This window comes from Peromyscus californicus, unplaced genomic scaffold (assembly GCF_007827085.1).
Source record: "Peromyscus californicus insignis strain IS unplaced genomic scaffold, ASM782708v3 Scaffold_6__1_contigs__length_162567912, whole genome shotgun sequence".
Taxonomy (NCBI): Eukaryota; Metazoa; Chordata; class Mammalia; order Rodentia; family Cricetidae; genus Peromyscus; species Peromyscus californicus.
This window is the reverse complement of record NW_026294584.1, coordinates 60,769,498-60,780,201: the sequence shown is the minus strand read 5'-3', so window position 1 is coordinate 60,780,201 and position 10,704 is coordinate 60,769,498. Positions and strand designations below refer to the sequence as shown.

At 46.4% G+C, this 10,704-nt stretch overlaps 1 pseudogene; it reads right to left on the bottom strand.

Moving 5' to 3' along the window:
* Positions 1-7,325: 7,325 nt before the first annotated feature.
* On the bottom strand, positions 7,326-8,136 carry LOC128099544 (amiloride-sensitive amine oxidase [copper-containing]-like; annotated as a pseudogene).
* Between the last annotated feature and the right edge of the window lie 2,568 nt (positions 8,137-10,704).

The window sequence follows — 10,704 nt, the reverse complement described above, 5'->3', positions numbered from 1 at the left end:
CACTGGCTACAAAGTACTTCTATCCTGGAAGGGCACCAGATTGTGCTGACAGCAAAACCCCCTTTATTTTAAATTTTTTTTTAATTTTTATTTTGCAATACAATTCAGTTCTACATATCAGCCACGGATTCCCTTGTTCTCTCCCCTCCGGCGCCCCTCACCTTCCCCCCAGCCCACCCCCCATTCCCACCTCCTCCAGGGCAAAGCCTCCCCCGCGGACTGAGATCAACCTGGTAGACTCAGTCCAGGCAGGTTCAGTCCCCTCCTCCCAGACCGAGCCAAGCGATCCTGCATAGGCCCCAGGTTTCAAACAGCCAACTCATGCAATGAGCACAGGACCAGTCCACTGCCTGGATGCCTCCCAAACAGATCAAGCCAATCAACTGTCTCACCCATTCAGAGGGCCTGATCCAGTTGGTGACCCCTCAGCCATTGGTTCATAGTTCGTGTGTTTCCATTCTTTTGGCTATTTGTCCCTGTGCTTTATCCAACCTTGGTCTCAACAATTCTCGCTCATATAAACCCTCCTCATTCTCGCTGATTGGACTCCCAGAGATCCACCCGGGACCTAGCCATGGATCTCTGCATCAGATCCCTCAGTAGTTGGATGGGGTTTCTAGCATGACAGTTAGGGTGTTTGGCCATCCCATCACCAGAGTAGGTCAGTTCGGGCTGTCTCTCAACCATTGCCAGCAGTCTATTGTGGGGGGTATCTTTGTGGATTTCTGTGGGCCTCTCTAGCACTTTGCTTCTTCCTATTCTCATGTGGTCTTCATTTACCATGGTCTCCTATTCCTTGTTCTCCCTCTCTGTTCTTGATCCAGCTGGGATCTCCTGCTCCCCCAAGCTCTCTTTCCCTCGACCTTCGCCTTCCATTACCCCCACTCATGTCCAGGCTGTTCATGTAGATCTCATTCCATTTCTCCGTCATTGGCGATCCCCATGTCTTTCTTCAAAACTCCCTTTTTAAGGCAAGTTTTATCAGGATGCATTTTGAAATTCAGTGTGGATATTCAGCGTGCAGGCTCTGGGCTCTAGTTGCCTGGATCAAGTCCTGGGAAATCACAACACTAAGAACTACTGTGTGACCTTGCCCATTTTGTTAAGTTCTCTGGGCGTCCACTGTCTTCAGCTGTGAAATGGAAAAGGTAGCAGTAGCATGCGTGTCCCTAAGGCTGTGGAGAGAAAGAAGCTGACAGTGAATGGAAATGTGTGGAACAACGCCAGCCTTCTGCAACACACAGCTTGTTGACAATACTTCTCTTTAAAGTGAACGTTGATGATAGTGTGGACCTCAGCACACTGGAGGTTCTGAGCTCGGCAGACTGGCTGGGCTGGGTCTAGGCTGTGAAGCAAGGATCGGGAGAGTTCTGCTGTCCTCAGCCTTCTCTGTTCTCATAGCGGGGTAGTCAAGGCTTTGTGAGCACTCCCAGGTCATCCCAAGTAGTAAGTCAGGATATGCCTTCCTCTCTTCCATGGGGGGAAGACATGGCCAGAGTTTTTACTGTTCAACGAAGTCCCCCAAAACACCAGGAATCTGCTGTGTATTTGCAGAGTGAAGGATGTCTCGTCATGCTGGTGTTGTGCTGTTCCTTGTGCTTGTGGTTGAGGTGGGCTGTCTTGTCAAGCTGTATGCAGAGTTCATACAGCATGGAACCTTTGTCTCTTGTGTCCATGCTGTTAACCGTTACCAGTCCCGGTTTTTCCAGATGCTAACCTGATCTGGATGCTGCTGAGCCCCTGCAGGAAGCTCTTTCCTGTATATCCATCTACACAGAAGTGACCTCACACCTGTCCTTGACCCCACATGGCTCTTTCTGACCATGCCATCCCACTCAGTGGTTCCTCTGGGTCTCTGGCTCTACTCCTTCTTCCTGCAGGTTTGGTGAAGTCGAGAGGCCTGGCTTATGGCTTGGTCCTCAGGGTGGATGGAGGATTCTGAGAGATCCTTGCTGACACAGGTTAACCGCCTTTAGTTTCTTTGATTGTCAGAAATCTGGAGAAAACTCTCTCCCCTGTTGAGACAGAGGCACAGAAAGGGGCTCAGAGTTCCATGTTGCTATGTGTTCTCCACCAGCATGGGGCACATGGGCAGGGACCTGGGTGGATTTCACCTAAACATGGCTTGGAGAATAGGAATTCAGCAAAGGGAAGTATAGGTACTCACCAGGGACGTGGACCACAGGAACTGGGCATCAAGGATGCTTTCTGTTTGGAAAGGTCTTGTATTTTATGCACCTCTCATAAGTCTAAGGAACAGCCTGTGTGGTCACAAGGCGCCCGGTTTTCCTAGGGTTTCTTCCTTCTAGATAAGCTTTCTCACTTAGTTCTCTGCCAAATTTATACCCTATCTCCTTTCAAAGTTAGCTAAAATCTTACCCCATCAAGGAACTTCCTGCATTGACTTTGGACATAACTCTGTCCATGTCCCACTGACTGCCCCTCAACACTTAGGTATTTTTCCTGTAGAGAATGAGCTCTGACTGTGGCAGTGAAAGGCGCATGCTGCACCTGCTCCATCGCCTGTGAGCTGCTGGGCTGCTGGGAGCCTCGGCATTCTGTCCTTGTGTCTGCTGGCCCTGGTAATCACTGTCAAGGCTGTGGTCTGGGGGTTCCTTTGCACTCTCCTAGCCTCCTACCTATGGGATGCTATGATTGTTTGACCTCATGGACATGGTCCACCCTGAGGACTTCCCTCTGTTGCTCTGGTGCAGGGAACCCACATTACCTTATGCTTTCATGGCTCAGTCTGACAGGAGTGGATGAGATAAAAGGCTTATGGGTGAACTCAGAACCAGGGGAGGCTATGAGCTGCACTGTGGGTCTACTGTCTGTCTCTGGATAAAGTTCTTTTATTTAAAACTGTATTCCACCCCTTTATGTTGTATGTGTTTCTCTCTCTCTCTCTCTCTCTCTCTCTCTCTCTCTCTCTCTCTCTCTCTCTCTCTCCATGTATGCATGTGTGAGTGCATATATGCACTGGTGCATTTGTACTTACATGTGTGTCTGCAGAGGTCAGAGGACAATCTCATGTGTGATTCCCCAGAAGCTCTTTTCTTTCCCCTCCTTCCTTCCTTCCTTCCTTCCTTCCTTCCTTCCTTCCTTCCTTCCTTCCTTCCTTCCTTCCTTCCTTCCTTCCTTCCTTTCTTTCTTTCTTTCTCTCTCTCTCTCTCTCTCTCTCTCTCTCTCTCTCTCTCTCTTCTTTCTTTCTTTCTTTCTTCTTTCTTTCTTTCTTTCTTTCTCTTTCTTTCTTTCTTTCTTTCTCTTTCTTTCTTTCTTTCTTTCTTTCTTTCTTTCTTTCTTTCTTTCTTTCTTTCTTTCTCTCTTTCAAGTCACTGTCTCACATAACCCTGGCTGTCTCAAATTTGCTATATTGTTCAGGATGGATCCTATGCCTGATTCTGTTAACTGGGTCAAATCCCACATGCCCTAGTGAAAAACCTAGTACTACTGTTCTGCTAAATAGACACAGTCCCCTAAGTTCATATCTTTATATCACAGACCAGTGCATCTCTCATGCCTCATCAGAGAAATGTCATTTTGAAGTAGATGGTGGACCCACACCTGTCAACATCTAGAGATTAAGAGAGCATGGAATGCTCAGCTGTAAAGAGACATCTATGTTACATCTCCTCCCTACCAGGCTCCGAACCATCTTAGAAGAGAGAGCAGAAAGACTGTAAGAGCTAAAGAAGTAGAAGTCTTCAGAGAACCAGTATTTGTGGACATGATGGGACTGTTGAGCACATGAGCTCATGTCTGCTGTTACTGCATACACAGACATGCACAAAATCAAGCCAGCCCAAATCCTAGCATGAGTAGGGGAGAGCTGACCAAGTCCCACCACTGCCTGAGGAACTGTTGGTAACTCATGGCTGCTGGGGAAGGGAGCGTCAGTTTCCTTCAGGAATGCAGGCCCTGAGAGGCTACTCATGCTCCAGTAGATGATCTCACACTCATGTACATATGAGCAGAACTAAGTGGACCCAGTAAGTATTAAAAACAAAGCGTGCACGAAAAGGAAAAATTAGTGATATGGGGCAAAGACTTGGAGGGGAATAGATTTGATTTAAACATGTTTAATATATATAAATATTTATCTATTTTAAAGTAAATATATTATATAAATATACATAATATAATTTATATACAAAAATATATAATAAAACAAATAAATGTATATTTAATGAATAGTAAACAAAATATTTAAATTCCTGTTCCTCTCTAACTGCTGCACATCCCTGTCCACTTTACAACTGGCCTCTTTCACTTCATATCTTTTTGTTTTGGTGACCCAATGAGTTTTATTACAGTTGCTTACAATAGCATGGGAGAGAATATGCACATATGATTATGGGCAACTTGCTGGAGGATACACCACTGAAGAAAAATTTTCTTTCTCTTATTCTCAGGGAGATTGGGTCCCAGTGAGGCCCTCCCTCCTTCCATGACAGGGTTCTGATGGGCTAGATCTTGTGAAGACCTAGATGTTTTGGTTTGAATATATATATATATATATATATATATATATATATATATATATATATATATATATATATCCCTGACTAGTTTGGAATTTGTTATATTGATCTATATTTGTTAATAGATCTATATTGATCTATTGAACTCACAGAAATATGCCTGCCTTTGCTTCTCAAGTGTTGGGATTAAAAGCATGCAGCACCATACCTAACTCAGATTTCTTGTTCTTTAAAAAATTTGTTTGTTCACATTTTCACATCTCTATAACATGTACTTTAACTATCAATCCATTTTCCTCTCCTATGGAAACTCAATGGCTTCCTTCTCCCAACAATCCCCTTTCCTGCTTTCATGGCTATTTTCTTGTCGCTCACCGAGTTAATGAGGTTGCTTGCACAAGTACATTTGATGACTATTTACTTGACAAGGGTCATTTATCAGTGGCTTCATCACCAAGGACTATGACTCCAGCATCCATGAACTGCTTAAAGCTCACCAGGGAAGAACAGGCCCGTGACTCCCTCTTCCTCCCACACAGGCGTGCTGATGGGTCTGTACACTTCAGCTTTTAGAGGAGTTTTAGCATCATAGCTGTTTGAGGAGGAGGGAGAAATAGAGAGCTACCCTGTGTCTTTGATGCTTTCCCAGAGCCTCCCCAAACTATCAGCATCCACCAGTATGGTCCATGTGTAACAACTGCTGAACCATAGAGACACAACCATTGCCACCCCCCAAACCCATAATGTGTGCCAAAGTTCATCTTGCTGTGCATCCAGTGAATCCTGACAAGTGTGTAATGACAGGGACCTGCCATCACAGTGTTGGGGAGTGTTCTTAGTGAAGCTCTCCCTGCCTCTCCCCGCTCCTTCCCTGTGGCAGAACCACCTCTGCCTACCATTGATCTGTTGCAGTCATTCTAGACATCCCAAGTCCTACAGAAGGGAGCATGTTTTCCCTGTGTCTCCATGTCCTTCATGGCTGACCTCCCTCCTTGCAATCTCTTATCTCCAAATGTCATTTTGCTTTGCCCAGGAGGAAGAAGATGAGGAAGGGCAGTTTAGAACTCTCTCCTCTGACATAAGTGGGTGACAGGGGGAGGGACACAGTGGCAAGGGAGCCCTAGGGTAAGGGAGAACTAAGCGGTCAGTGACTCTTCCTGCTTCAGCTCAGAGACATGTCCACTCCCTGCAACCCACCTCTTGGTGGTACTGTCCTCTGTCCCCTCAAGATGCCCTGGAGTGACCTTCTTGTTCCTTTGTTCTCCTGGCTTTCCTGAAGCCTCCTCAGTGTCCTATTCCATGGGCCCCCCAGTGCCTCTGCTCCCACTGCATGCACAGCACCATTGGTCAACTGGCAAAAACAGGATAAAGGAAGGGGTGGCTTTTGGTCAGGCTACCCATTATGTGACTGGAGTGGAAACACATGAACATACACATGCATGCATACATGCACACACAAGTAGCTGCACATATACAGCTTCCTTAGGTATACCATCAGTGAGGTGGGGGAATTCACCTAGAGTTTCCATGAAAGGGATCCGAACAGAATACTTCACAGCGGAAAAAACTCATTTAACACAAAAATTCATTATCTTGTTTGGCTTCCCTTGCCCTGGACATGGTGGTCTTTTGGGGTACACTAGAAAAGCATGAATCCATTCCACAGTCACCCATCTTAGTACATGTCTTCCACAGCTCTAGGAAGTAGCAGGTGTGGTGGAAGCTAAGGGTTTACTATCTGTCCTTGTGGGGCTCTGAGACTATTAGACAGCAGATGGGACTGGACACTTGACACAGGGTTGTAGGTCCTATGGAGGTTGAAAGGAGGAGGCATCAGGTAGACCTTGTGCCCGAGGATCCAGTGTCTGGTGTATCTGTTGTACCTGGGTGTCCTTGAAGAAATGATATGGTGATATAGAAGAAATTGAAAGGCTGGAGCAAGAGGCTTATGAAGTTTCCAGGTGAGGCCATGTTGGGGACAACCTCAGAAAGAGCCTTGTGCAAGAAGCCCACTGTCACCCAGGCCACCAATCCTATGGGAGAGACAAAGGCTTTAGTGGGCAAGGAAGTGCTGACTATGGTCCTGTGGAGGATACTATGGCTGGGACATTGTTAGATGTGTCTACAAATTCCTCCAGATGACCTCAGCCCCATTGGAAAGAGGTTGGCTCATCTTTTATGACCTCTGAACTTGCCCTCCACACACTGGCCACACTCCTAAGACTAGGGACAGGTTAAGTTAGAGGGTCATGACAAGGCCAGAGGAGGGAAGGGAGGGACTGGCCTGGTGCCTGGTGGTCTTCAGTACTTTCATTGTTCTGAAGGAAATTCTTAAAGATCACAGGGGAATTCACAGGTGGTTCTGGTTATATAGACTGGTGTATGGGGTGGTGTGAACTTAGCTGGAGGTATGTATTTTGATCATGCCATTAGTGCACAAAATGAAGTCCCAGATATAATAAAAATTGTAGATTGCTGAAGTTGTTTGCAGCATGAGCATGTGTCTATTCAGTCCCTCATATGAGTCAAATTTGCCTGTGAAGTTGGTGTCAAAAATGGCCTTCTCAAAGATGAAGAGGAACTATGGATAATGGACAAAGCTACCAGCATCATAGTAGTGGATGAACTCTAGGAAGGTGGCTGTCTTTGGACAGTCTGTTGCAGGGGAGCTGACTCATGGGTGACACTGCCCAGGCCCCCGCACATGTGTGTGGTCTTGGTCAGCGATCCTGCAGGTCTGTCTTCACTATGCACACCCATAGCCTCTTGAACACTGACCTCGGAGGCAACATGCTCATTCCCAAAGGGAGCAGCTTCAGCCTTGGTAGATCACAGTGTTTTCTTCTAGACTGTATTGGAGACTATTGGCTTGTTCCACCTGGGGGCCAGACTTGTTGAAGAGGCTTGGGAATTCTCCACTAAACTTGTTAGATATTGATGGCTTCTCTGCTCTTTCTTGGACAGTGGGTCCTCAAGGACCACCATGTCTGCTTCTCCATCTGTATATTTCTGAGCCAGTTCCTCTGGGCTGTGGTAGAACTTGCCATTATACCAGAGCTGCTCCACTCTCCAGTCCTGGACATTTGTGTTCCCGTGATCCACAAGGATCTCCAATCCTGTGGGCTGAAGTAGGTGGTCTTTCACAGTGTGCTGCAAGAAAAACTGGGTGGCCTGATGTCCAGACTCCACACTATGGGGGGCCACGTGGGTGAAGGTCAGGGACTGGCTATTGTAGCCCTCTAGTGAGAAGTTAGTGGTGTCAAAGATGAATGAATGCAAGGTTGTGCTGACCTCCTTGATTCAGTGGTAGGGGAGACATACTCTTCTTTGGACATGGGTCTGGATGCTCAAGATTCTTGTTTCACTGGCCTGGGGGACAGTTCTCTTATGCAGAAGGACTATGGCAGAGGCCCTACAGCCAAATGAATGACATTAGGGCACTCCTGGGCACCAGTGAATCTGACAACATGGGCTTCTTGTACGGAACATCTTGTTCCTTATCCAGAAACTCTAAGACATCCTTCTTGGGCAGCAGCATCTCAATGAGGAACACAGAGTTCTTGTCTGAAGCCTGTGTGCCAGATGGCTGCAGCTCCATCTCTGGCCTGCTCATCAGGAAGCTGTGCACGGCTTCTAAACACCTGGGCCTTGCCATTCAGCATCCAGTTGGGGTACTCTGTCATGGCCATCTGTAGAACCAAGATGATGGCCATGCAGCCCAGTGCTAAACTCCTTGGTGCCAGCCCCATGGCTCTGGAACTCAGCAGAAGAAAGCAGAGAACTTAGGTATTTCTCTCCCCAAGCCAGCACTCAGAGCACTCTGTCTCTAAGCCCGTTGCCCCTGACTGTGCTTCCTCCCTTACCCAGCTGAAGCCAGAGTTGGAGTCTCTGGGTCCTCACCCACAGTTCACAGCGCTGTCCAGACCCCTGTGTGCATCCACCTGTTTCCTCCCTCTTCTGGAAATCTCTTATATTCTTTTTATCTAGGTATCTCCCATTGTTTCTCTCTCTCTCTCTTTTTTTTTTTAGTTTTTTAACAATTGGGCAACATTCATGAGCTAGGGCTACCATGAGTCAAAGTAACCCAAGGTTAGCCCAACAAGGGTTGCAAACTGCTTCTGTCCTAGTGGGGCCAAGGACTTTAGTGACAGCAAAATTCCTTTCTAATGCAACAAATTACCTTTTATGGGGATGCATGTTGAAATTTAGGTTAATGTTTGAAATATAAGAAGGGAGAGAGGTACAGAGGGAGGAAGGAGACATAAGGATGTTTGAAAAGGGAAATGTTTTATGTGGTTACTGAAGACTACATTTTGTATATTATGTTGCATATTACATAGTTGTAGTGGCATGCACAGGTGCTTGCTTTTTTTTTTTTTGTCAACTTGACTCAAGCTAGAGCTATACGGAAAGAGGAACTTCAATTGAGAAAAATGCCTTTATCAATTTGCCTATAGGCAAGTCTATAGGGCATTCTCTTGATGAATGATTGATGTCAGAGGGCTTAGCTTATGGGGGTGGTGCAACCTGTATACAGATGGCCCTGGGTTGTGTTCTTACATCTGCCTCCAGGTTCCTGCCCTGACTTTCCTTCATGAGGAACTGTAAGTTGTAAGGTGAAATAAACCTTTTCCTCCCCAAGTTGGTTTTGGTTATGGTGTTTATCACAGCAATAGAAAGCAGACTAAGGCACATGGGATACCATCCTTCAAGTCCTTGTCAGGGTGGTCCAAGAGATTCCAAAATAATATAGGGACTACCATTGCTTTTGTTCGCCTCCTACAACTTGAAGGTCAGAACCTAATGATGAATACACTCATACTTTGGACACAGGACTTGGAAGCATCAAGCTGGAATGGACCCAGAAGCCTCATTCCTGGGGACTAGCTCTCACAGCATCAAAAGATTCAATTTCAGCTGCCAAAGGAGAAAAGCAATCTAAATCCTGTCCAGCTGTAAAGCCTATGAATCACCAATAGTGACCAGCCTGGCAAGATATCCCCAATGGTACAATAGTGGCATTTTTATCTTGGGGTAACCAATAACTATCTAATTGGACTTAGGTTTCCCTCAATAGAAGGGAGTTCATGCTTGCTCTTGTATACCCAATCAACTACCCATGGATTTGAGATCACAGACCCTAAAGGAAACTTACTACTGCCATTTTCCTGAATCAATATAATTTCTAACTGTATTCTAAATACTTACCCTTATACCCCTGGGTAAATGAAAGCTCTCACCCCTCATCAAAGAAGCTTCCTTTTGAAACAGATGGCAACTGTTACAGACATTGCAACTGATCAAAATGCAGAGAGAATGTGATCTTGGCGTGCCCATTCCCGCCTGGTACATCTACAACACAACTCCTATGCCTTTGGGAGAGAAAGCAACAGAAGCAGAGTGCGGGGCTTAGGGGTCTGTGCTGCTGGGCCAATTCCAGGGGACCAGGGTGCATCCAGCAGTTCCCATGAGGGTGAGACCGTGGGTGCGCTTCAATTAAAATCCAGTTGTAGAACAGGACTTAGGCAAAGGGAAGCGTGGGCACTCGTCAGGACATGAGGGGGAGCTGTGCGCAGAACCTGAACATCATCAACACTTCAAGTCTGCTGTTTGAAAACGTGTTCCTGTGTCACCAGCCCCACTCACAAGGATGGGGAACACAACTTGTGTCCTCAAAAAAGGCCTAATTTTCCTCTTGGCTTCTTCTCTACAAGAAGATTTTTCATTTGGCTTTTTACACCGTTCGTATCCTGCTGCTCGGATCAAAGTTGCCTAGAACCTTCTTCTACCAAGGGACTTTCTGTCCCAGTCCTGGATCTTACTCTGTCCACATCCCACTCACTGCCCCTCGGCACTTTGGTGTTTAGTCTACAGACAGTAAACAACTCATGACTGTGGCAGTGAAAGGTGTGTGCTGCACCTGCTGTGAGCTGCTGGGCTGCTGGGCAGGCACCTCGGCATTCTCTCCTCCTGTCTGCTTGCCCCAGTGTTCATAGTCGTGGGATGTTTTGAGAAGTTTTATCACTGTCCTGGCTTCCTACTTTTGAGTCCCATGCTTATTTGACTTTGAGGAAATGTCCCAGCCTGGACACTTCCCTTGGTTGGACACTCTTGCTCTTTTGGAGTTGGTGGCTTACAGGAGTGGGTGAGAGAAGGATCTTTTATACAGTACAAGCTGAGCGGGACATGAGCTCAGCTCTGATCTTAGTATTTAATTTTGAAA